The sequence below is a fragment of the Thunnus maccoyii genome, chromosome 22, assembly GCF_910596095.1.
Source record: "Thunnus maccoyii chromosome 22, fThuMac1.1, whole genome shotgun sequence".
In the NCBI taxonomy this organism is placed as follows: domain Eukaryota; kingdom Metazoa; phylum Chordata; class Actinopteri; order Scombriformes; family Scombridae; genus Thunnus; species Thunnus maccoyii.
In genome coordinates, this window is record NC_056554.1 from 10,493,973 (window position 1) to 10,521,927 (window position 27,955).

The 27,955-nt window shown below is 38.5% G+C and overlaps 1 long non-coding RNA gene across 1 annotated transcript in view; it reads left to right on the forward strand.

Moving 5' to 3' along the window:
- LOC121889017 overlaps positions 1–20,078 on the forward strand; it is an 85,674-nt gene extending 65,596 nt beyond the window's left edge. The window contains exon 2 of the long non-coding RNA XR_006093413.1: positions 19,952–20,078. This is a non-coding gene — a long non-coding RNA (uncharacterized LOC121889017). The remainder of the gene's footprint in view (positions 1–19,951) is intronic.
- Positions 20,079–27,955: the final 7,877 nt, after the last annotated feature.

The window sequence follows — 27,955 nt, forward strand, 5'->3', positions numbered from 1 at the left end:
TAGGGAGATAAATAACGTATAATTTGGCACTCATGGGTCAGTCACTTAATCGCTCCTCTCCCACAGTTTAACAGGTCTTGCAGAGCTACGTTCTTGACAGTTTGTAGCATAGAGTGCCAGAGTAATTATTTTCAGAAAATGAGCTCAAGAGCTTTATGATTCAAGTTTGACACACTAAAGATTAGCAACAAACTAATTGTAATCAAAAGACAGTTAAAATCAAGAGTATGTTCTGAACAACAAAGCAGTGGTTGCTGTAAAAAATAGAATCAACTCTTTTTTTTGTCATTTTAGTCAAGACAAGTCAAGGTTTTAACTATTTATTGCAAAAATACACATTTCAGTTTGATAGTGTGTATCTACTCATGTGATGCTGTGGAACAAATCTGAGCAAGCATGACAGACTGTCCCCGCTCACAACCCCCCGGCAGACAAAGCCTGATATACACAACATTTAATGAACATGAACGCATATTAAAGAAACATTAAAATTCATGAATTAAATGTTAATAAAGAAAGTGGCTGGGGAGGCAGAGGGAGTTAAATGTCTCAGTGTTGTTGTATACAGACTGAATGAATGTTAATATGGACCACCTATTGTGAGAGATTGGTTGTTAACATACATGATTGGAGGAGGTATGGAACATGTGCAATAAGATTAATTTCCTGAACTACCATTAGGCACCATTAATAAACCTAGTTTCACTCACTTCAATGCAAAACTGTAAATTTCACATTTTCCTTGACTCACTTAATGTTACCTTGGTACTAGTGAAGTGGTGTCATATATTTCACAATAGTGTCATTGGCTTTGAGAACATTCTTTAAACTGGTGAAATTGAAGTAGTAAAAGAAAAAAATCACCCAACTTTTTCAACTTCCTACCTTTTTAGATCTGTTTTCAATCACTGACAGATGAGCTGGTTCTATCAGCAATAACAATGCCGAATGTGTCCTTGAAGTCACAGTACTGTCTGTAGAAGAGCTATTTACTCAGACATGAGTTATTCATCAGTGAACTGCTTTTTGCAAACCTGTTGACTCAGTAGAGATGGTTCCATAGATGAAAGTGAGTTTAGCCCATTCAGTCTTTAAAATAGATTATTTGACATTAACATCATTAACACTTGTGTGATAATACAACTTAAATCCACAACATGGTATTAGTGTCTGGAGGGTGGGAATACTCATTATCATCTCCGTTGTGTGGAAGAGAAAACCCAAAAGCTTTTACACTTATTTCACCAATTATTAACAGGGTTCACCCAGTATTGTTAGTTTGAACTAGAAACCACAATCTTTCCATGATGAGAAGTAAGTAGCCCCACTGAAAAATTGTATTGTCAATGTTTAAAGTATGGTTTTTGACAAAATGTAAATGCAGTAAATTAAATTAAAAGCAAATATTTTGAAGAAAGAAATTACATCAGATATCAAAAGTTCCTTATTGTCCAAAGACTGTGAGTGAAATTAATTTGATAAAGTGATGAAGTGAACATCTTACTGGTCATATTTGTTCCATTGGAATATGTAATTTCATTGATTTAATCTTGAAATACTTGTGACCTGTAATTCATGTAACATACTGAATGATTTCAAGAGCAAATATGTAGTTAGTCCATATCACTTCTTTGTATCTAGCATAGTGAAATTGTACAGTAAACCAGAGACTGGGTTGAAGCTTGGTGTTGCCAAATGTTCACCCTGCTTCCGTATCTTTACAAAAGAAACTGAATCCCTACCAGTTTCAGAAGTGCTGTAGTGCAGCTCAGCCTGACCCATGACCTTGTCTTGGAAGATCACATATACATCAATATTAACAATTAAATAAATGCTCAGAGATCTGCAGAAATGTACTAATAGTGAACAGTGAGAGAAAGAACGTAATGGCTTTTGTGTGCGTTCAGTCTGGTTTAAACCTCAGGTTAGTTACTTTAGGTTTAAACCTGTATTAACTGCACTTTAACAAATGGAGACAGAGCAACAGCTGTAATATCTGTACTATGGGAGAGATTTCTGTGGTAGATGTAGACATAGAAATGAAGGCAACACCTCAATAAAGTCATAAAAAAACATTCCTGGTCATCAGCAACAAGCATTTGTTAGTTTTAACCAAACTGTATATGTTGTTGTTTATGAACCTTGATGATTAACACGTAAACAGAGAACTATGTGTCTCCTGCAGAGGCTGCTGCTGTCAAAGTCACACAGAAGACATGCACATAACTATGCAGTGAGGATGCTAACCAGCTAGCTGGCAAACATTACAAAACATACTGCAGTTGCTGATTTCCACCCAGGAGTATTGTTGCTTCCATGAAAGTAGAAAGTGCCACTTTCTTTTTGTAGCCTTGTAAGTTTCTTTTGCTGACATTTTTTATACTAGTGTTGCACTGTATTTGGTGACCCATTAGATTAACCGGTAAGAGGCTAGCGGGCTAAGAGCGCAGCCTTCCCCACGTGTATTTCAGCGAATCACAATGCATTTCATTGGTCACGTGTCTTGAAAACAATGACACCTCCTAAAACGCGCTCACATCGCAGACTCTGATTAGCCGTGGCCAGTCAGCTTGCCCTGTATAAGCTTTTACTGGCCCTAGGCCATTGCACTATGGTTTATGTTGAACCCTGGGATTAATAATAATGCAGATGATCTTTGTTTACTTTCTGCTATGCATTTACATCACAAGGGATATTGGGGCACAACAATGTAACATGTTTGTTAGAATCATGAATTTCTTAAGGGTACGTTGAGTAACCACTCTGGTTATGGTTCCTCACTGCTTTATAACCCAATAAGATTGTGTGGTTTGGGCTATAATATGGCATCAGCAGGCACACAACGCTATTGTTGGTGCCATATTGAGATTTAATTTTCCAATTTTTCCCCTGCTTATTTCTGAATCTAGTTTGAGGGTAAGGTTAGGATGAAGAGGTTGTAAAGGGCAAGAGGGTGTTTGTGCGCTCAGTGGCAGTCATTGCATTTTATTACTAACTTTTATCATAAGCTTCAGAAATTCGAGGTGATTTTTTTTTTAATGGAAAATGTTTGTGGTTTGTAAAAGGATTTATTGTAGCTGCATGTAAAAACATGATACTCTCTTTGTTCCTAATATCTGAGCTACATCCCTTCACTGTTCTGTAAGATTTGTTTGCAGTCAGTATGTTAGGACACCATCATCATATTAATACATAAACATGCTTCACATAATGGGGTCATTTTGTCAAGTTATCACTGGTCTTTCCATGCCAGTGGTGCTCAAAAAGTCATTGCACATCGCATGCTACTGAAGACCAAGAAAATAAAAAATAAAGAAAATCCAACTGACGTGATTATCCTAAGTGCTGCGGTTGTTCAGTGACTGTCCGACTGCTGACCCGTTCATCCTGTGTTGTGGTTGGTGGTTCACTGCAGATCCAAGCTTCAGGCAGGATGTTACTAAACATCTGAAATTAAAGTACAATTTACAGCCATAAAACAGTCTGAAACTGAGAACAGAGAGAAAAGCAGAAAATACTCTGAAAGGCTGGAACCAGGGAATATTTAGCCTTTTTGTTTGATAAATGTCTCAAAGGATTAATCAATCATGTTGTTTTTGATACATTTTTGTTGATTGACTAATAGATTAATCATCTAATAATTTCAATACTACAGTAAATCCTTGTTAGTGTGAACATTTTGTGTTATGGCATGGTGATTTCTTATTAGTCTACTTTTAACAGATATACATTTTCCTCACTACAAATGGCTCCCTTTAGTTCAAATTTCCTTTCCTTTCTTATTGTTTGTACATATTTTACATAGTGCAAGCTGTGCCCTTAAATTTGTCATAATATCGCTTTGAATGGATTCCTCCATTCCTTTTCAGATTTGCTTTGATAAATGGCTATCAAGCTCTGCCCACACCAGTTCATCTCTTCAAATCCTGCCTCATGCACAGCCCCCAGTCATTGCTGCCCTGTCTAATAACTCTTCCCATGTTTAAGCAAAGCGTATGCCTAATAGACTGCTCTCAAATCGCACATCAGGGGACGCTGGAGTGAGCTGAATGTCACAGTGCATTTATCTCCTTCTTGCCCCCCCGACCAACCCATCTACGCTGGGACCATTATTTAACCTAAGAGAGGTCAAATCCTCCCTGTAAGGCTTGAACAGAGCATGAATTAAGCTAAATAGTTTAGCCATCCATTACAGTAGCCATTGGCTGCTTTAAAGGCTCTTGGAACACTACCATCCTGCATTGCTTTATGGGTGTCACAGACCAAATGGGCTGACGGAGGGTGTGCCTGACAGTATGTGACTCCCTCACCTGCTGGGGGAGGGGGTTGAAGGGCAAGAGGAGGATAGGGGGCTTGGATGCTGCTAGGTCAGCACTTGGCATGCTATGAGGGGAGTAATGAGCCTTAGATCTTCCCCTCTTTCTCTTTGCAGCCTGTGCCTCATTTTATATTTGCGAGAGTTCATCCTCCTGTGATGTATCTCTTGATTTCTCTCTTTCTGTATTTCACTTGCTGGCAGTCTGGATTTCTAATAACAAATTTTCTCATAGTTTATCGGTTGGTTTGCTAGACTCACAGGCTAACAAATATTCTTACAACTCTGGCATTTAGCTGATGAGCTTACAGACAAAATGGAAGTGCAACAGCAGAATAAGCACACATTTATAGCTTGGTGCATTAAAAGCTGTCAATAGTATTCTTCTGACAACTTAAAATGAGTAGGACTTAAAAGACACACTTCGGTAAAGAGCTTGGAGCTGATTAGATAAAGTACATTAAAAGGGTATCAATTTTATTCTGAGACTAAAGACATTAGAGCAATTTGAGGGTGAAGATTGTAAGTGTCTCTTGCATCCTGACTGGAGTTTAGAGTTCAGTCAACCTACAGGAGTTGATGGAGCAATAATGCAGCCTTTCTACTGAAGGGTTATGAAAAAAGGGGATGCCTCATTGTTAGCTCATCAGCTTTAAACTGGATTTCATTGTTAAAATTTCAACAGGCTTCTAACATAATCTATGTAGAACATTCTTTTGCATTTTGGCTTCCCAGTGAAAGAATTATGCTGCAGGCTAGCTCTTTGCAGCCAACTGGACAGCAAAATTTGGATTTTACAAACAATGGAACCAAGATCCACAGCTGTGTGACCATATTGCATAGAAGACATGGCAAGACATGGCTTATTTCATATTCCCCCAACCATCTGTGATGTATAAATAAAGCTGTAGTTTTTTGACATTCAGACAACCAAGAAATTAGTTTGTAAAGACAAAATAGATTAAATGCTCTACACTCTGGTTAGTATTTAGTGACACTGATGGCAAAAATTATGCTGATCATGGGCAAAATGGTAGTCATAAAAAAGCCAAAGTAGCTTTATTTGTGTTAAAAAACTGTCAGCTTCTTAAACACCATTGCTGCCTCTGCTTCATTGGATTACAAGCACTAACTGACCCCTATGCTGAGATAGAGCCAGAGACACTAAGGCATCATCCATTTTGGGCTGCCAAAGTACAGTAAGCTTGTCACAATGGATCTCGGCTCTGTCAACCAAAAGCCAAGCTAATATCTGTGGAGAAAATAAAGCACCAAATAAGAAAGCTGCCACATAATGATCAAACCAGATTATGACCCTCCAATCAGCACCTCTACAACCATCAATTACAAAGCAGGTCTTCAGAAAATGTTTTCAGTCCAGGGTGGCCAAGTAGATGTTTTCAAACCTAACGTGAGGCTGTTAACATTGGTTCAAGGGGATCTTCTTGGTCCCTTTGGTGTGATGGATTTTTATGAGGGTCCTTTGCAAGGATATTATTTCATATATATCTTTGTCAGTGACCTATGAAGGTCTAGCTTGACTTAACAATGATCTACGCATGATTTGATTCACATGCAATTAGAAAGAGGTGTGGGTATAGAGGTGTACATGAATCAATAGGATCACCAGGGAAATCAATCATAAACGGTGGCTGAACAGAGGGGAATGTATAGATTTATTGATTGCTTTACAACAGCACTACTCTTTGAATGCACAGTAAAAGGACCTGGTTATGCACTTGATGTCAACACTGGAAGCCAGAAAAAAAAAAAAAAAAGGAATAAAAAAACTGAGAAATTTCCATATTGGCATATGTAAGTCAGCTTCCTCAAATGCATTTTTTGGCTTTGCATCTGCTAAACAGAGTAAGATCTGGCAACCTTCCATCCCACAAATGGCCCTATTATTTTTGCTTTGCACTCTCCGGTTACTCTGAATAAGCAGAATTTATCTATGTCAAACAGCCTTGTCTGTGTTGTTCCCTCTTTTACCTCATCGCTTGTTGTAGCTCCACCACCACTACCGCACATATAAACAGATATTCCCACCCCACCCCACCAACCCCAGCTCTTTAAAACTTTCCTCTTGTCAAATGTCTTTCTTGACTCTGAAATTTTGTTGTCTTTCACAAGTATTATCTTAATAGATAATAGATCATATGTTAATAGATTTAGTTAATTCCAACAAAATTTATTAAAGCAACAATACATTGGTCTAAAATGTCATAGGGTGATAACCTGACGTGCCAGATGGTTTGTTACACAGAACCATCAGAGAAGTCATCCAGGGAAACTGTTTGAAAAAGGGCAGGCAGTTTAAAAAAAATACTTTGCAGGTGATTGGATGAACAATCTATCACTGTCTATCACCGTCTCACCATTTGAGACAGCTGGATTCGCGACACTGATTGGTCCGAACCACCGGTGGGTCGGAAACAAGCGCATAACCTGAAGCCTGACAAGACAGATCTTCGCATGATCTCGTGATCTCACAAATCCTGCTGCCTCACAAGGTAAATAGGGTGATATAGTTTAACAAATCAAACCTAACAGATCAGTCCTCAGGTATAACGTGCACACAGTGTGTGCCAATGTCAGCATACCATGGCAGATAGGGTGAGTGCCTCTCCATATTGAAATTTGTGATTATTCAAGATATTTTTCTGCTTTATGTAAATTGCATATCCGATGAATCACAGTGGATGTGCAGTATGTTGACTCATAACCTGTTTTTAGAAACCCACATGGGAAAAAACACTGTATGCTATGGGGCTTTTCTCCCGCTGTATCTTTATTCAAGAGTGTGGTCTTTCAATTTAGGAGCATGATTTATTGATTTCACATTAAGATTTTGTAATTCTTTCCCTCAAAGCCTGCCCTCACACTTAAGTAGTCCCTGCTTACGCTTAAATTTGCTCTGCTTCTGCTCAAACTGCATGCTTACACTCAGATGTATTGTTGCTTGTATAGATTTCCTGCTCCAGCTGCAGCCCTTCTCCTCACAGTCAGGCTGCTTCTGTGCGCTCATGAAACATCTGCTTTCAGATTTCTGCTCTGCTCTCAAACTTTTTGTGCATTAACCCTGTCAAAATCCCCCAACCACTAGAAGGCCAGGTGTAGTGTTGACTGATGAAATGATGGCGTTCGCTTTACTTCTTAGAGCGTCCCATACGAGCAGTTACTGTTTAACTGGGGTCATACACTCTTGCCCTCCAGGGCTTTATTAAATGTAGTTCCATTGCTTTCTCGTATGACTTTTGGAATAAAAGGACAGTTAATGTATATACCAGGTCTGTACTATTTCTTTGACTATCGCTGGCCAACATAGACTGTCAAAGTCAAGGACCTCAAGTAAGTTTTTTATTTTAATGGTGCTATTACTTCCTTCAAATTGAATTTGTTGAGTCATATATTTGGCACAAGAATACATCCATGAAGTGTTGTACCTTATGTGAACACTGTTGCTAGGCATCTAATAACAAAATTGACACCACCGTGTTTCTATTAATTTTTTTTATCTGTGTTTTATTGTTTAGGAATGGTACCAACAGCAAAAGTAACTGGCTAACACATGAAGACAGTAGAAAACAAAAAAAAAACTTCAATGAGCTACTAAATTTTTAAAACAGTGGTGAGGTCGTGTATTGTGTGCTCTTTACCGTTTGTAACAACGCATTATGTTACAACACCACATTATCTAATAACTCGACAAAATGTAATCAACTTTCACTTCATTATGTAATAACACCTGCATTTTGTAATAATCTGCCGTATTTCATAATAAACAGCCGGAACGCAATATGTAATAGATTTCCCTGCATTTCGTAATAAATTATTACATATTGCGGTGGTTATAACAACAAGTGGGAGTTGCACTTTTTTATGATAATGTAATAATACAATGCATTATGTAATAACCAACCAGAATGGATGTCTTCATCTGTACACATTATTTTTTTTACCTTTAAGCTAAATTAAACTTCCCAAATATTAGACTAGTGTTATAGTTGACTCTGATTTTAGTCTAAATAGTCACCTAAAAGCAGTAAAAAGATCAGCTTTTTATCATATTCCAAGTACAGCCAAACTCAGGGACCTCATGTTGAAAGCCGAACTAGAAAAAGGCTTTCACGCTTTAATTTCTAGCAGGGTTGACTACTGTAATGGTCTTTTGACAGGGCTCTCCAAGAAGACCATCAAAAAGCTTCAGCTCATTCAAAATGCAGCTGCTAGAGTTCTTACAGGGACTAAAAGGTCAGAGCACATCACCCTGATTCTTAAGTCACTACAGTGGCTTCCTGTAAGCCACAGAATTGAATATAAGGCAATGCTGCTTGTTTATAAATCAATACATGGACCTAATACATTACAGATATGTTTAAGGAGTACGCTCCTGCCACGCCTCTCAGGTCAAGTGGGAGTGGGCAGCTAGTAGTGCCCAGGGCCAGAGCTAAACTTGGCTAGGCAACCTTTAGTCACTGCACATCTCTGAAACAGACTCCCTGTCGATCTTAAAAGTAACCTAATCCTCAAAACTTTCAGGACTCAAAACCACACTGTTCATGGATGGTTTTAGTTAAGTTACTTGAGTTCTTTAAATATGTTAAACTTATTTTAAATCTTGTTTTTATATACACCACTATTTTTTCATTTACTGTTCTTATAAATCTTTTAATGTGGATGAACCCGGTTAGAGTAACTGTCCATACACAATGCTTTAAGAAGTAAAGCGAACACACCTGCAAGGAGGTAGGGATCATTTTATTGGTCAACACTACACCTGGTCTTCTTTTGGTTGGAGAATTTTGACAGGGTTGTTGCACAAAAGATCCGAGAGCAGGGCAGCAATCTGAGAGCAGACGTTTGAGAAGTGCAGAAAAGCAGCCTGAGTGTGAGAAGGGCTGAAGCAGGAAATCTGTGTAAGTGACAAAATATCTGAGTGCAAGCATACAGTTTGAGCAGAAGCTGAGCAAATCTGTGCACAAACAGGGGCTATTTGAGTTTGAGTTAAGGAATTACAAAATCTGAACGTGAAATCAATAAATCATGCTCTCAAATTGAAAGACCTCACTCCTGAATAAATATAGGGGAAAAAAGTCCCCATAGTATGCCAGTATGAGTAGCTAACTGTTAGTTGAAAGTGATGTACAGTACTTTGTTAGCCCCCCAAAATATACTGTAAGAACTAATGTGATTGTTGATACGTAAGGATTTGATTTTTGCGTGGCTAAAGGGCATCAGTCTCCTCAAGATGAATATGTTCACAGGGAGGCATGTGTTTGCAAGATTGTTTACTTTCAGTAAGCTCTAGTGTGTTGAGGTAGAAAGATATATCTAAGACATGAGTTCCACCAACTTTGCAATACTTTGGTTTCAAAGCAGACCAAAAATACAAGCCCGAAGTTTACCAACCTTTTAAAATGCTGAAACAGTGAAAAAGCTACACCATCATGGTGGCCATTTTCAAGTATAGTGCCCCACCATTACATTGGCTTTGCTTCTTCTGTATGGATCAACAGTTTCTATCCTCAGACTGACCACAAAGACGCAGATCAACATGTGATTGCTAAGTAATCACAGTGCTTTTACATGATTATACTCTATTGTGTGCACGCCTTGAGTTGAATGCCTCCATTTTAGTTTTTACCAATGCAGTGGGGCTAGGCAGATCGAAGCTAATGTCTATTCCATAAACGCAGAGTGATGTTCCACTTCACATGTTTATATTTTCAGACAAGAAAAGTATTTTCCTACGGTCTGTTGGATTAATGTATAACCATTATGAAGAAAAGCAAAACCACCCAGTGTAGCCAACCACCAATCAAAACTATCATGCATGTATGAGTCATTCATTCTCCCTCCCACACAGTTCAGCTGAGGTGAAGAATAGTAAGGTCATATTTCTGAGTCAGGTCATGCTCACAGAGAAAGTCCCATAATTTAACATGAGATCATTCTCTTTGTTTTCTCCTCTTCAAATGTGAACACAAACAAAAACCAGGAGCTATACAGGACTTAACCCAGACTGTATCTCTCACTAACATCAGTGGAAATATGAACACATGAAGTCAAACAGTCCAGTGGGAATTGAGATCACAGGATCAAAGAATATGACAGGGCATTGATTATTTTTAACTGAGGGTGACTATTCAAATGCATCTTAATGATCCGTTTATTATTGTATTTCAGTGGGTACTTGGTTAACCTAAAAAAAGACTTCATTACTTAATTTTCCTTGGTTTGCATGTCTTTGACATTGCCTGCAGTGGCCCAATAAACAGATATATTAAGCTATATAACTATAAACAGTATGGCAGTATTTCTGACAGTTGACACACATTGTATATTGTCATATTGCCTAACTCTACTTGTGAGTTTGTTTTTTTTCCTGTGGGATTTACAGTAAGTGTAGACATCAACTGAGAATCATTCATATACTGTATGTTCATATACACTCATATAGTATTGCAAAGAAAGCCTGACTTTAGTGAAGTGTGTACGGTGAAGGATTTTGCACTGAGTCAGACCGTGTCTAGTACAAATAGATGAGGACTGAACCCAATGCAGAATGACATCCCACAACTCCTCTGACACCTCCTCCTCCAGATCCTCCTTCCTTTGAGTTTTTATATTATGTAAAGAGGCTGGAAGCAATGAGTGGATAAGATCATATAGATGTGAGATCATACTCTTTATGAAAGGGAACTGGGTTGAGAAAGAGTCAATAGGTGAGGCCTCTGGGAGATTGGTAAAAAGGTTGGACTAGAATTACGAACAAAATTGCGGATCTGTAGGTACCTTCAAAAAAAAAAAAAAGGCAAGGTAAAATGAACTTCTCAAAGAGCTGCTGAAAGGATGTAAAGGTATTGTCAATATAAAGGTTGTCAAATGTCTCAATGCCAGAGTTGGACCACAAGGAGAATGCTCTATCAATCAGAGAAGGATGAAAAACCGGATTAGCTGATATTGGAGCTAAGAGAGAAAAGGTCTTTAGACAAAAATGGTTTGGAATTGCTGTCAGATCCTCAAAGTTGACTTAACTAAGGCATTTTTAGAATAAGGAGAGGAAGAAAAGTAAAGGGGGGAATGAGTAAGGGCTGTCAGCGAGGCAGGTTTAGTAGAGAATGCCTCAATATGCAGCCATGAAAGAGGAGCAGGTGACGTCTCCAAATGGATCCAAAGCTTAATTACTCTCACGTTGGCAGCCCAATAATAAAACCTAAAATTAGGAAAAGCCAAACCTCCGAGAGACCTCGGCCTCTGCAACAGCTCTGTAATGGAGACCAAGGGTTCCATTACAGGGATTTATGTGGAGATGATTGACAAAAAACAGTAGGTTAAATTGATAGTCAAATATTTGGTAAATTTCTTTGCTGTGGAAGCTCCAGAAGGTGGTTGAGGAAGCTGGCCATCCTGCATGTCCAGAGAGATTTTTCAGGTTTAATCTTGAGTATAGAAATAAACACACATTATCATGGCAAAGTGCAATACTGTATGCACAACAAACACTTCAACCCACATTTATTTACATTTATTGCAGCGCATTTCATATTTGTCATCCCTTTTTCCCGCAAGTGATTATGAAAAAATACACTGACTTTGCACATTCATTTGCACCAAAACAGAATTACGATCTCTTTCACTTAGGAACAAACTCGAACAAAATACTCTAGAACAGAGATAGCTATTGGTCTCCTTATTTAAACTCTTGGGTTTTTGCTGTACCTCTGGTCAAGTTTCATTAGTATCTTACTGCCTAGACCTGTGGTTATCTAACTCTAAACTCTTTCCAGATACTTCTGCTCATCCTGTTGTCATTTTAAGAGTCAGATAATACTTGAGATCATTAAGAGTGCAACAAGAAATCCTAAGAGGAAAAGCAGGGTAGTCTGGCTAAGGGTGAGGGGCCACTGTAAACTGGTATAGACCATGGAGACATACAGGCATCACCACCATGCTCGCATAATTCCCTTCCTCTAATCAAGAGAGCAGGGCAAGGTTATATCACCATAATGCTTCTCTATGTTCTACCAAAGGTGTTGGGAGCAAATAACTCACATGTGAGGGCTTTAGCATCCCTGTTGACTTTTCTCCATGATTGTGAATCTTATCTGCTAAGTGTGGGATCTGCAGGACGTGATTTTTAGGGCACCTGAATATCATGGTCAGGTTTCTCCTGGTGGGAGAATGTCTCATCAACACATGGAAGAAAATAAATCAATACAGCTTTCATTAGTTTCCAGCGAATTAAAATGATCTCTGCATGCATTAGCTGTTGTCTCAAGAGATAATTATCTTATGGTCCTCTTTGGGAGTACATTGATATCTGGAATTCTGTATGACAGTGGACCGTCAAGTGGCATCTACAGCTGTATAATCTACAGTTCAATGTCACACCTGTATGCCACAGCTGAGGTGGAGTCTGCCTGCCTTTTGTGGACAGGCCATTGTTATTCCTTTGGTTAGTGAACTCACTAGAAGCACTTTAGGTTCCCAGCATGTATTGTAGATGTAATAAAGACAAAACACAGCCCATTGAAGCTTGTCTATTGGATCAAAATTACCCTGTGGAAGATATAATGACTAATAAAGGAGCTATGCTTATCATCTTTCATTGCACTTATTGTGTACATACAGTACCTGTGATAACACTGAATGCTCCCCTCCTACACTGGCTAACTCATGTTTTTAATTTCCTACATATACATAAACTGTTGGTTGTAAGCCTAAATCTGCTTCTGCTACATATAGAGACTGGACATTATAGGCTCTATTATTTAAGCATCTTATTACTGCATTATAGATTATTGTTTTGACTAAAGCCCATCCACTTAATGGAAGACTATACACCATCTAACCAGCTTGTGTTTGCTGCCTGAGTGCATGTCTGAAGTATTTGTGTCTGTCTGTGGGGGTTGAAGGTTGAGGTGCTTGTAGAAGGGTTTTATTATTTGTGTGAATTGGAGATTCCCTTGCTGTGCATTTGAATAATACTTTGGGCTGGATTTTATTAAGGTGTGTAAATGTCATCTCTCTGAATCCCCTGGGATTTAAAAATATCGATGCTTGTATACTTGAAAGTGATGCATTTAAAGCCCACTTTTTTATGTAAGATCACCATGGAAATAGACATGCTTATGCACACTTTGGGCTGGGTATCATTCAATATTTTTCAATACCAATACCTTGATTTAATGTCAGTTCCTGAAAAATGTTTTTTTTCAATAAAATCCATTTTAACAAAAAGAAAATTACATTACACGTTACAGTACAAATCTTAAATTTTATTTTTCAGCTACTCTGCATTTTTACACACTCAAAGCAGTTTCATAACATAAAAAATATAAACGTATTTACTTAGTGCTGGGTACTGCAAAAAGGGTCTGGAAGCGGCTTAGACTAGCAAGCACACCACTGCCCATCCCTCACATTGTCTGCTGGCAAGCTGGTTGCAGAGGACGACGGGGAAAATTTCCTTTTCAGGGCTTGGTGAAGCACCAGCCTCTCACTTAGGTCCACTGTATACACTTGATGAAGAAAAAACACTCACCTTGGCCGGCTGTGTTGTGTTCCACCTGGAAAGCTGCTCCACTGCCATTGTGTTTTCATCACTATCTTCCCTTAGAGCAGCAAGGATAGTCAGGATAACATATACCTGTCTGGCGTCATTTTTCTTGCCACCCGCATTCTGCGAAGACCTGCACCTACTCTAACTCTGATTGGCTCTGACCCTGATATTCTAACCCTAACCATCTTACTCCTCATGCCTAATTCTAACCAACCTAACCAACAAAGGTAATGAGTGCTAGCCAATCAAAGGCAGTATAGGGTAGGTCTTCAAGGAAGGTGGGTGGTGGCGGCTAGCATTGCTAACAGCGCTAACAGTACTAACAGGTTGCCAGAGGGATTAGTGGTTCAACCTTGAGCCACTTACTCACCGGGGCGACATGGGGGGGGACCGGAGGGTGGGCGCTACACTTCCACAACAATGCCGGCCCCCACTGTGGGTTGGGAAGACATTATTAGTGGCAACCACTGTATGAGAGGTGCCGCTCACCTCCGCACTCCTTAGGTATCAAAATTTAGTATTGAATGACGAGGCACTTTTCGATACTGGATATTATCAAAGCAATGCGGTTGGTGCCATAATAGTATTGAAATTCGGTACCCAGCCCTATGCACACTAGTTATGTATAGCCGGTATACTCTAACTTTGCTAAGTTTAGCCAAGCTTTGGGGTGTTGGTTATTATGAATAGTTGAAAACTTTATCAGCACTCTTCAATATAGTGCAGCTTTGGGCTTTAAGTCAATCATTACTTTAGCAGCTCTAGCAGAGCACCATTATTGATCACCCCTTTGTCTGTTAGAGGCAGAATCACCTCAAATAGCAGCTAACCTCAGCTAGCTCAAGTACTTCATGGGAATAATCACGCCCATGTGGCCCCACATTTAGGTCAGCAGGCTCACCGCAGACATCAAATTGATCCTGACAATGTGAATGCATTCAATCAGGTTGAGCTGATGATATGATGAAGATTAAAGGTCATTATTCTGCATATGGCAATTTACTCTACTGAACACATTACCTGGCAAATCTGTAATTTAAATTGAGCCTGGGAAGCATTGCTCTACTAGTTTCATTGTCCTCCAGTGAAGTTGAATCACTTTTTCATCATGAATTTCATTGATGTTTACTGAGTACACCTGTGTATGTATATATTGTGAGGACCATTGTGTGCACCCAGTCACATTATAGAGACTCATTTCCCATTTGGGGAAAAAAGGGGGAAAGCACTGGTTCCCATGAGGAAAACAATTCAATTTTAGGACTTGTTTTTTTGAATACTCTCAGGGTTGGGGTTAGGCTTGTGGTGGTGATGGTTGAAGATAGGGTAAGTCAGGGAATCACTGTAGGTAATTGACAGATTCAAATAAAGCATTTGAAATATGTGTGTGACAGAGGATATGTAAAACCATTATTAAACCATTTTTCATCAATAAAGTACAGGGTGTAATCACACAGCACCATCGTCACTCCAATTTTAATTTAAAATACAGGAACGATTCTGTCAAAACTGTCAACCAAAAGCTGATGACTGGTTGCCATTTATGCTACCATTCTTAAACATTAGAGCCAACATTAAAACCTAATGTTTGCTCTGATTACAGTTTTACCTCTAACACACACACATCCCACATACACACCAGACACTAAGGAGTTCACTGTGTGAGAAAACCTATATAGTTGCCATTATATTTATGCCTTGCTTTCTTAAAAACCACCTTTCCCAGGAGCGAATCCTCCCTCACAAAACTTACAGTTCCACTGGAGGACTGATAGCCAATACCCCACTCTCTGACCACTTTCCCAGGACTTCACTCTTATTTTGCTTGGTTGCCAGGCTTTCAATGAGTGAGTTGAGAGATTTTGCAATGACTTTAGGAAAACTTAGAATTCGTGATCCTCGGAATAAACCATAAATAATTTGAGGATTCTTCACTTTCTCCCTTTTCTACAGATCTAGCCTCAAATGGTATAACTTGAACCTAGTGGCCACAGGACAGGGACTTCCATATGGCTGTATTTGCTATAATGAATAGGACTTGTTTACATTGGGTCCTTTTTTTAAATTCTAGGAACTGCCTTTCATTGGTTTCCTCATTGAACCCCTTCATTGCACCCTTTGAGCTGTGGGCTTATGCTAAATCTGCAAATGATTCTTAAGCATATTTGTCTCTGGCTTTTGGGCTTGGAAGAAGTAGAGGATTCAGAAATATGATTTATCAGGAGATAAAACAGAGGATAATAAAAGGATGATGAATTCTTGGCCTTAGGTGTAGCTCAAGACTGTGATCCTTTCACATTGCATCAGTTAACAAAACCTCTATCTGAAATGGTAGGTTATGAATAAAACCCTCTGCAAGGGAACGATGTACAACATTTCCAACACAGGAAGAGTGGATGTGTGTTTGGCACATGCAGATTGAAAAAAATTCTATGGCCATGCCTGTAGCACCACACATGTCAAGAGTAGGTAACGTTTCAGATAATTTTAGATGGCAGTCATAATGGGCTATGGGCAAGATCTTACTTATTTTTACTGAAAATGTGTGTTTCAAGCCAGACACTGTTTACAACAGTTATAGTAAACCTGGTCCACTTTTGGACATCTCAAAATAGCCTTCTAAAAGAGAATTGACAAAAAGAGGGGAAAAGTACCAATATATTCCTCGTTTATTGCTCAAATGAAGTCAATGTGCAGCAAGGTTGGTCTAATTGCAAATGAACATGACAGCAATCTTGCCAAGATTTGAGTAAATGCACTTTTAAATATAATGCACACCTACAGAAATTATACAAACAATCTACACACCTGATTGTCTCCACACAACTTCAGCAAACTCAAATATATTTTAAAATCTAATATTTTGGAGGAGATTATATTGGAATTGCAAATATTATGAAATTGAATATATTAAGAATGCAGTAAATACTGTGTGGATTATTAGCTCGAGGAGCCCGCTGTGGCAACCACCTACATACGGTGGATTTGAGGCCTATCTTTGGATGCCACCCTGGAGACTACATTGTTTCTACTTCCCTGAGAGTTAATGATATGCTTATGCAATGGAAATTTTCCTCGCTGTTTTTAATTGTAGTGTTTGCAAGAGCCCACCTGATGTTCCTCCCCCACTTAACTATATAAAGCTCAAAAATCATCACAATAAACATGTCTATTTTCATATGAGTAAACTATTACTTCAGAACTTGCAAGGATGTGGAACTTTTAAAGCCTTTTTTTCTGGACTGTGGGCTCACTTAATTTTGTGCTTTTGTAATTGCAACATCTAAGCCATTGGTTTTCTTGTGCTGCATAAGTCATTGCATGCTGGTCTTTTCTTTGTCTTCTGGCCCTCATGGAATGAATCATCTTCCAAACACTAAATTCTGTTATTCTGCAGCCCCACAGTTAAAGACAGTTATTATACAGTGATATCCATAGCACACTTGGGTGGCACGGTGGCTGAGTGGCCAGGCTGGATTAACACAGTATGGTTCCCAACAATGTCCACACCAAGGCAAGGCAAGTTTATTTGTATAGCACATTTCAACAACAAGACAATTCAAAATGCTTTGCAGAGAACATAAAATGCATCAAGACAGAATATAAAAGCAACACAAGGCAATATAAAAAGACATTTAAATACAATTAAAAAGTGTTAAATTGGAAATAAAAAATAAGCTAAAATAGAATAAGACACATAAAACAGGAGAATTAAAGTTACAGTGCAATGTAAGATATTAACCCTTAAATTTGGTTTAATAAAAGGCAGCGGCAAAAAGAAAAGTCTTTTTAAAAGAACTGAGAGTTTCAGCAGACCAGCAGTTTTCTGGGAGTTTGTTCCAGATATGTGGTGCATAAAAACTAAACACTGCCTCTCCATGTTTAGTTTTGACTCTGGGAACAGAAAGCAGACCTGTCCCAGACAACCTGAGAGGTCTGTATAGTTCATAACATAGCAGCAGATTAGAAATGTATTTTGGCCCTAAACCATTCAGTGCTTTATAAACCAACAGCAGTATTATAAAATCAATTCTTTGACAGACAGGAAGCCAGTGTAATGATCTGGGAACTGGAGTGATATGATCCACTTTCATTGTCTTAGTGAGGACTCGAGCAGCAGCATTGTGAATCAGCTGCAGCTGTCTGATTGATTTTTTTTTTTTTTTTTTTTTTTTTAGGGAGACCTATAAAGACACCATTACAGTCTACTGAAGATAAATGCATGGACAAGTTTTTCCAAATCCTGCTGAGACATAAGTCCTTTAATTCTTGATATATTCTTCAGGCGATAGTTGGCTGACTTTATAATTGTCCTAATTTGGCTGTTGAAATTCAAGTCTGAGTCCATGACTACTAAAAGATTTCTGGCTTGGTTTGTGGTTTTTAACATTATGGATCGAAGCTGGGAGCTGACTTTTAATTGTTCTTCCTTGGCTCCAAAAACAATTACTTCAGTCTTATCTTTGTTTAACTGAAGAAAATTCTGGCACATCCAATCGTTGATTTGTTTAATGCACTTATTCAGACTATAGTCCCCTGGTGATATGGTTATGTAAATTTGTGTGTCGTCTGCATAATTATGGAAACATTTTGTTGTTTTCCATAATCTGAATGAGTTGGAGAATATAGATGTTTAACAGAAGAGGCCTCAGAATGGAGCCTTGGGGAACTCCACAGGTCATTTTTGTCTGCTCAGATGTGAGTGGACAAAAATTACCTATAGACAGAGAGTATACCCTGTCTTTTAAATAGGATTCAAACCAGTTTAGTACTGTGCCACAAAGTCCCACCCAGTCTGTCTAGTAATATGTTGTTGTCAACCGTGTCAACATCAAAGTGCTGCTCTCCCACTGCGCTAACTGTGTATGATGTGATAACTGGATGTGATGTAATAAAAAATTTAAGATCCTCTTCAGACATGATTCAAGATATATACAGTGATGCTGATAGTCCCTAGGACCCAGGGAAATTGAGTGGGTACCCAATAAAATTTGTGATCTTTGAAAAGTCGTAGTGTTAAATTTGCGATTGATGTTATATGGTTATAATCATGGTTGTATTCATGTATGCTGAAAATGTATCTGAAAATTAAACAAATAAAATACCAAATCTGAAAATTTTATTTACAAAACAATGTCACATCATCATATCATACTAGTCTACAAAATAAAAATAAACAAAATGGTGTCTGTTGCGACATAATAGCACCTAAATGAATTATTAAATAACAGGGAGTTGAGTATAACACGTGAACAAAACAGTACAGAAATGTCTTATCACCATGACACAGTCTACAAATAAACTGTCACCAAAATAGCACCAAAATCATTTACCCAGTATCAAGTAAATCAAATGTGATATCAGTGATAAGAAAATCAATTGGGTCTGAACTAGTTGTAATGTCACACATCCTGCCTGTAGGCCCACCCCTTTAAGTGAGGTTTTCAGTGAGCACAGAGAAACTTTCCACCTTCAGCAGATGATCGAGAAAACAGCCTTCTAGTGTCAAACTCTGTACCTACATCACTCTGCACAATGAAGCTCAAATGTCACAGTCAGATGACAAGAAAAACACATTTTTGAGTGGAGGGGGACTTTAAAAAAACTTGTAACTTGTAACTTAAATGTCAACGGTTACTGACTGTTGTGCAAATTTTACATTTAACTGATAAATGCAATGCTTATAGTCAGCACTCTTGGGATGATCTGAAATATAGTGTGGATGTCTCCAGTCAAAGTATATATGATATGTAGGCAGCAACTTCCAGGCAAAGTAGTTGGTGAGCAAATTAATCACTTTCTTGGTGTACTTTGAATATTTGAAAGCTGGCTATGAACTAAGTAACTGGTAAGTGAACATGTTTTACCTCTAATGGAGGTGTGCCATAAAGATGCTTTTCTTTTCTAAGGTTGAGATAATCTTAGTTGTAGTTCAGGTGCAAGACCACCTGAAGCACTTTCCTCTTCTTTTCATATGACTAATAGCGCCCTTCCGCCCTGTTTGTTCTCATTTTCCGTGCCCCACCCTCCCTCCATCTTTCGTCTCTTTCCTCTGTCATCTCTCATAGGGTTCCCTGAGGGGCTGTCCTTCCCAAAGCCTTCCATATACCACAGCCATCATCATGCTCCACCATTCCCATCTGCCAGTCACTACTCACACATTTCATATTTAATAAACAATTTATTCGTATCTCAGCTAATGGTGTGGTCTGTGCTCATGAATGGGCATTTTATGCCTTTATTAGACAGATGACCGCAGAGAGGTGACAGGAAATGAGGGAAGGAGAGATTGGGCCTGACACGAACCTGGGACGTTGCAGTCCGTGGTCGGCACCTCAACTGCTTGGCCACCAGGGCTCCCCAGTGCTGCATTTTTGGTATTCTTATTCTGGCCATGACAAATGATCAGTTCCCTGACTGTACTGTTACCTGACTTTACTGGTGCCTCACAGTTCAGGATCTGAAGAAACACTGCAATGTTGCTCCTGCTAATCACCAGGATTTAACTGTGCTGTGTTGAGATGTATTGTTCCATTGCTAATGTACTCCTTGCCTCCATCCAAACTCCTGCTGTCAAGTCTTACTGGAAAGGCTGTAAAATTGATGCATAGCAGTACGTTGATTTTTTTTTTTTTTTATTTATTTGTTATAAAGCCATCTGAATAAGTTGGAGTCAATTTGATTCAAAGGTGTCTTCTTTTTTTGTTGAAACACTGCCCTATGGCTACTGCTACACTTGTGCTAAAAAATAATGCACTAGCTTGGTTTGTGACTGGCTGAACTTAGAACATTTTTGAGTTGTCAGTCTTCAGAATGGAGAAACGGGAGAGCCAACAATTCCACATAATATGGCAGTGTTTATCAGTGAGCTTTGCAAGTAGAGCCACATAAATTTGCGTCCATTTCTGATACATTTTGCAGGCTCACTGTGCCTCAAAAGTTGTGCTGTGGTGCAAAACTACATTTGAATGTCAGTATTTTATTCATGCTGATATTGAAGAGAGACTGTTCAAAGCTTGTCCAAAACCTCCTGTCACACACTGGCGCTCCTCTCTCCATATAAAAAAAACATTATAGCACACTATTCAAAATATTAGAGACTATTAAAGAAAAGTTGCATTGAATATATTTGTATGATTTGTATGAGTGTTTCTACTGTTAAATATATATTTATATCTTTGCTTATTTTAATAAATATTAGATATATTTATTTATGCATATTTTGTTCACTTGCTATCATTTATATGTACAGTAGAGTGCAATGAACTCTTAACCGTTTAACACACACTTCAGCTTAGTTTGACTGAAACCCTCTGTGGTGACAACACGTTCCTTAAACATAAATCATATGACCTAACTGTTTAAATGTATCCATGGAGAAGCACTGGATGCAATTCACATAATATTTCCACTGGTGCTTTGTTTCCTTTAATGGTCACACAGCCAGAAAACCATTCCCACTCTCTGACATAAAGTCTGTTTTCATTCATAGCTGTTATTGGTGCCAGTGATTTTGAGCTATATCCTATAATTACTGTCTCTATGGAGAAAATGTTTGAACTTTTGTGTTTATATATGCAATTTAAGTGGCTGTCATGCATGGTTTGTTGCATGCTATTGTGGCGCATCATTCTTACCGCAATGACCACAACAGTCTATAAGAGTTGATTCATGGGGAATTTTATAAGAATCATAACAATTCTGTGACCAGTGGTCATAAATTAAGTGAGTCATTGGTGACATGGCTGTGAGATGCAAGCTGAGTTGCAGTAAAACTCACACACACATACATGCACACAAATCCAACGAGCCTTCCCAATCCTAAGTCTGTACATCTTACCTCAAATTTAAAATTTCTCCAAACAGATCATTCATTGGTTGATTACATACCATTTGTAGCAGCATGCTACTTTGAAATGACCTTCTCTCCAGTCTTCTGAACTGATGTTTTAATGATGCATGAAATGTGCAGATTAGCAATGTTAGTTTTATTTCAGTGCTCTGTGCTGGCCTCAAAATTGGTCATAGGTTCTCCTATGTCATATTTATGAGATTCAAGATGTCTATTCAAAGAGGACCTTTCATAGTCTTCACATGGGAACAGGTCAGCAAATGTCAATTCCAGTGATTCATATTTCATGTCAGAATTGAAATGTCTCACCCATCCATCATACCAGCTCTAATAAAGCGTTATGGAGGAAATCTATTCTAGATATCGTTTCTGTAACAGAGTTGAAATTCAGTTGTATCAGTTACATTTGTGTCACACGCATGGCATCAATTGTCTAAGGAAATAAGTGTCTCCACACCTGACTTACTAGGGGTGGGGACAAAAGTGAAAATAATTTTCACTCATTTACGTAAATTAGAAATCCAACAAAGGAAGTGCCTTCAGGCAATATCAATAATTATAGAGAGAAAAAAAAGAGTTTTGAGTCCTAAGTCTTAAATTACATTTTTCCTAGAATTCAAATGAGGTGAGCTGTTACTCGGAAGTCGTCTGTGATCGTATCTTTAATATTTCATTGGGGCCAAGAGGGTTCATATTGTTATGGTCTCTTGCTCATCAAGAAAAAAATAGCAAATTAACTTTACATGTTATGCTATTGCTGTGTTTTGATTAGACTTTTTAATGAGGTCTAACTAGTGCCCTGAGCAAGAGCTTTTACAGGGATTTAAAGTATGTGATCTTTCTTGCGTCCTCAAAAGAAAACACTGTGTGGCAACCCTGAAAGGCTTCCCTGGTCATTTTGACAAAAAACCAAACAATGTTTGGTCTGTTGGTTTGATCAGTGTTTAATGTAGTAGGGAAATGACACAAAGGCTGTGAGCTGCTTTGGGCTGAACCATTGTCATATTAATTTCAATAAATTGATGGGTGGATGGATGAATGGAGAGATGAAATCAAACCGAACTTCTGTTTCTTTAAGAAGATAAAAAAAATGTCTGTTCAGATTTTACCTGCTGGTGCTAATAGTATTAGTGAACATGTGAATTCAACAACTGCAAGCAGCTGAAGAGATTTCATGCTGGGCAGCAGTATGCAAACACAACCCTGTGAGAGTGAGAGACGTCTCTGCTGCTGTTGGAGTATTGGCACCCGCTTAATGGATGTGTAGTAAATGACCCTCGTTCTCCAGTGTTTGTCAGCATTAACGGCGTTCCTCTCTGCTGAGAGTAATGCCACAAAACTGCCTGGGTGACAGCCTGCAGTGATTTGTCGCATTGCAAACACACAGCTTCATGACACTCCAATAATGGACCTGTGTGTTTTACTCAACAAATGGCACAATGACTGCCGTGATGGAAGAAATTGGCCTCATTTTTATTCAAGCAGGGCTGTCCAGGGCAGTGCAGCAGGGCAAGGAAGGTGCAACTGTGCCACCATCAACAAAAGATGGATCCATATTGATGACGAATTAATGGAGAGGAATGAAACACTATTGGAGTGTATGCACCTGAAGGGCCTAACTCCTCTGAACAGCTGCCAATACTTGCTCAATAAGACGCAGAGAGGACACAGGCCTGGAAGTTGAGTTATCGCTCAGAGTTTTAGAAGTTCTGTTATGGCCTTTGGGTCCCTCACATCTAATAGCTCTTTTAAGGACAACCAAAGAGGCACAGTATGATAAAGTGATGTCACAGTTGATATTTCCACAGTGTAGTCAGTACAGCTGCTGTCAATGCATGTAAGTATAGATTGTGCTCTTCAGCTTCAGTTCTTACATCCATATAAAAATTTATGTTCATTGATGCATACAGCTTTTTGTGATAGTTGTCATAGATTTACTGGTTCTCACAAATTTCCACACAGACCCACTAGAACCAGCACAATTATTAACAAGCCAATCGTGTTTATTTTGATGAGAACTGCCTGACCGAACCAGTTGTGAGCTCTGAGTTGGACGTGCATATGTGTCTCGCTAATCGTCTTGCAGATGTACTCGTAATATACGGCAGGGTGGCGTGACGTCCTCATGGCGAGCTTAATCGACGAAACGGCGTGGAAACTTTGTCGACATCAGCGGATCTCTGTCATGCGAATCCAACTGCGGGCTCGTCAGAAGGACACAAAGCCATCCCCGGTGCCACTCCTACAGACGTTTCTCCTGTCATTATGTCACACATCCTCCTTTTCACATACACCGTTGCTCATGGCAACTGCACAGTCTTTGTAGACAGACTTGGGGGCCACAGAAAAAGAAAAGTTATTTAATTATATAATCACAGTAATGATTAACAGCCTGTGAAATGAACAAGTAAGAGGGTGAATAGCAGAAAAGGAAAGGTGCCTTTCACATGTCTGTCTTATCTTTGACCAATTTAGATGACGTGTGAGCAGTTTTAACATACAGAAAAGCAAGGCTAATTGCAAACATATCTTCGCTTGTCTGATTGAGTGCTCATCAGAAAGAGAGCAGCTAATTTCTGTCATAGTTGTTTTTACACCAAACCAAAAAATAATATAAATTCAGCTCATTACCGACCAAATATTAAATCCTGTGTTTTTTCAGTCAAGGTTAAAATGAAAAACTGAGATAGAATTACGCCCAGTAAAAGTCTTACTATGTTACATAAAATATTTCCCCAACTGATCTAGGATTTCCTTAAACAACTGTAAAAGACTCAAAAACTTTGCTCACTGAAGGGTAGTTGATCATGAGAGCACCCAATTAGTAATGTAGTTTTCTCTCAAGGGCACATTGTTTTCTGGCTCAAGCCCAATATTTGTAATAAATACATGCAATAATGCAGTTTTATATGAACAGAAAGCACTGCCAGTTTAGGGACTGTTGATGTGACCAGATGGATACATTTAGTTCAGGGGCCGACAAGAAGGCATAGCATTTTCCTGTTTGTGGTTCACAGCATTTTGTCTCAATAAGACAAGCCCAGTGTGAATAGTAGTTGAAGTTCAGCAAAGGTTTTCTCATTTTTCATTGCATGATCTTTGTCAGAGCTTTGTTTTGAAGAATGCAAGGAAATGATTACAGACAGATTCATACATTAGCTAATTAAGAGGTAAAACATTTATATTTAAGTATATATATATTGGTTCAATTTCAAATTTATGTTAAAAAAAATGCCCCACCAGAGATGGCTTGTTGACACTTTTTCACTTTCAATACCGGTACTGCAACATTGGTCATCTGTCTTTACCAGTCCTATACTAATACTCATATCTACTAAGGTGTTTATTAGCTTCAGTACATACATGTAGCAGCCCAGTACATTCAATTAAGTGTCAAAAACTACATACAGAAGTTCAAGACAACAAATTCCACAATATAACATGATCAGCTTTGCTTTGTTTCCTTCAGGATGGCATTTCTTGTATTGCTTCCAGCTATGTTTTGTTGTTCTGGCACTCACCGTTCTTGGAGATTGCAACTTTTACAACTTTTTTGTATTTCTTTGTGTGATGCGTCTGCAAATGTTTCTTCAAGTATGTTAGTTCCTCAGGTAGTGTCGAAGCTTCTGATGCTTATTCTGCCCTGCTACAAAGGTCTTGGATCATTTGCATTTTGCTTTTTTGCTTTGATGGCAGGCAGCAGCTCTCACTCCTGGGTTTTAGTAGAATGGCTACTGTTGCGACTTTGCTTTGTGACACACAGTGTGTATACAAATATGTACTTGATGTTTCAGGAGGTTTTGTCAGCAGTCAGAAGAGACTAACTTTTTTTATATATTGATACCTGATCCATTGCTTTTGGCTAGTGTTGGACTTTAATCTCTTAAAAGCACAGCAATAATGGCCAGTTTGCAAATGTGAGAGTCCAAGTTGACATCTATGGTGTTGTAACAGCTGCACTTGTCATGGTCTGTTGAAACAAACTCTTTAAGGTAACATTTCCTTATCCTTAAAAAGCTTTTTCTCTCTCTTCCTACCATGTCTTGTAAACAAAATAAAGCCACGGAAATTAGTTTGTGTTTTTTTTTTTTTTTTTTAGAATTGCAGCACAGCTCAGACTCCCGCTGGCCAGTAATTTGTATTTGACAACTCAAGCAAGCAGTCACAAGTGTACTTTGTGTACAGACATTGTATGAGCAAACATATTGGCTGGCTGGATGTATGGGCTTGGAAGCCAGATGCTTTGCAAGCACCCAGAACATTGTGCTTTTGTGCCCTCTGTGGAAGCAAGATAGTGAAAGTGTAAAGCAAAAAGGGACAGGAGGAAAGGGTAAGACAGAGGGAAAAGAGTGAACGAAATGAGGTTGAGGAGCAACATATGAACTGTAGCTGAGGAATAAAAGGAGGATTCACGAGAACAAAAGTCAAGTTAACAAGGTGGGAGAAGAGAAAAATGATAAAAACCAAGGACCAATAGCACACATTATCAGCTGCTTAAAAATATATATAGTACTCATTACTTCTGGAGGGCAAAACTTCTCTTGTGCAACTCTACAGTGAGTCAATAAGCAGATATAACATGTGAAGTACATTAAAGTAAATTACTTAAATTGTTTATTATGCATGTAAGTAGCACTAGTACATATTTCTCTAATTTAAATATTTTGATGAGGCATAGAATACCTTAAATTGGTATAAACTCGCGATCATAGTGTGTTTTGGTGTTAAGTTAAAGTGTTTCTATGTCTTAATTGTATTTATCAGCTAATAGATACAAAGGTTGATTGGTAGCGGTGGGTGGCGAGAGAGTCCTGATCTTTTGAATAAGATTGTGAGATGTGACACGTGTGCCAGACCATTACATTGTCAGTGCTGGAAACTTTTACATTTATAATGCAGAAGACTGTGCCATTAAGGCTCACCTCCTTCCTAAAGACATAAAAATTCCATTTGAGCTGTCATAAGTCTCACAGGCTAATGGGAGTTCCAAGAAGGCAGTGTAGGAGTGCTGTTTCTGTGCTGTAATTTTTTTTTAATTTTTATTTTTTACATGTACAAATGTCTTTGAGTCTTCAAGTAAACATAGACGTAATTCCCTCTTATCTGAGGGTCATAAGTTTGCATGTTTACAGTCTGACATCATCACATCATTGGTTTAGCAGAGGCTGAAGAACTTTAAAGATGGAGCTATAAAAATAGCTAACTGATTTGTAAGTTCACAATTTTTAAAAAGAAATTGGTTTAAAACTAAGGACATGTCTGGCCTGCTCTGCCTCCGGCCTCTGTTTCCTGCCCCTTGTCTGGTTAAATCCTGCTGTTCTGCCTTCAGCTCTGCACAACTCAGTCTCCCTGGATCTCACTCTGGACCTGCTTCCTCTGCCCCTATCTGCCCCTGCCCCAGCCTCAGCTCCTAGCTCTCAACTACCAGTCCAAACTCCCCTAGGCTGCAGCCCAATTTCCCCGTGGTCTGTAATCAATCTCTTTTTCTTAATTCCAGTCTTCTCATCTGTGTCTGCATCTGGGTTCACTTGTTCTGCAGCCCCTCGTAACAATTAATCAGTGATTACATACACAGCCTGGCCTAATTCTTCGGTAAGAAATAATGCAGTGATCCAGAGAGGCAGCACACAGTTTAATGCCAGATGTCTTATTGAAGTATGACAAGATGATATCAGTACAAACAATTGTAAACAAGAAGTGAGAAACCCAATCCAAGACTCCACACTTTGAGTCCTGAGTGTTTTTTAAATATACATTACAGCATCTCTTTCAACAGTGCACACATGAAACATGGAAACACTAGTCCCATAAAATTAATTCTTCATCATAAATCATTTTGGTTTTGTTTTTGTTGGATTTGTATTCATCAGTGATGGTATACACAACATGGTCTAAGTCTGTCAGTAAAAAAATGTGATAATTCATGAAATAAAGTTAATTTTACCCCTTTGTGACCCCTCTTGTCATTGTTGGAGATAAAAACATCAGCCTATTAAAAGGCTAAATCTCTTAAATAAGTGGAGGGGGGTTATAAATATCTGCTAACTTAAAGAAATAATGGGTTTAATGATGTTTTCCCCCCCTTAAAATCAAATAAATGATGTATATAGATTGTTATGAATCATGGGTGGTAACTAAACACAATAAACTTGCAGTAAGTAGACAAATAATTTAGTGTAATTTGGAATTTTCACTGAATTAGCTCAGTAACACATTAAGG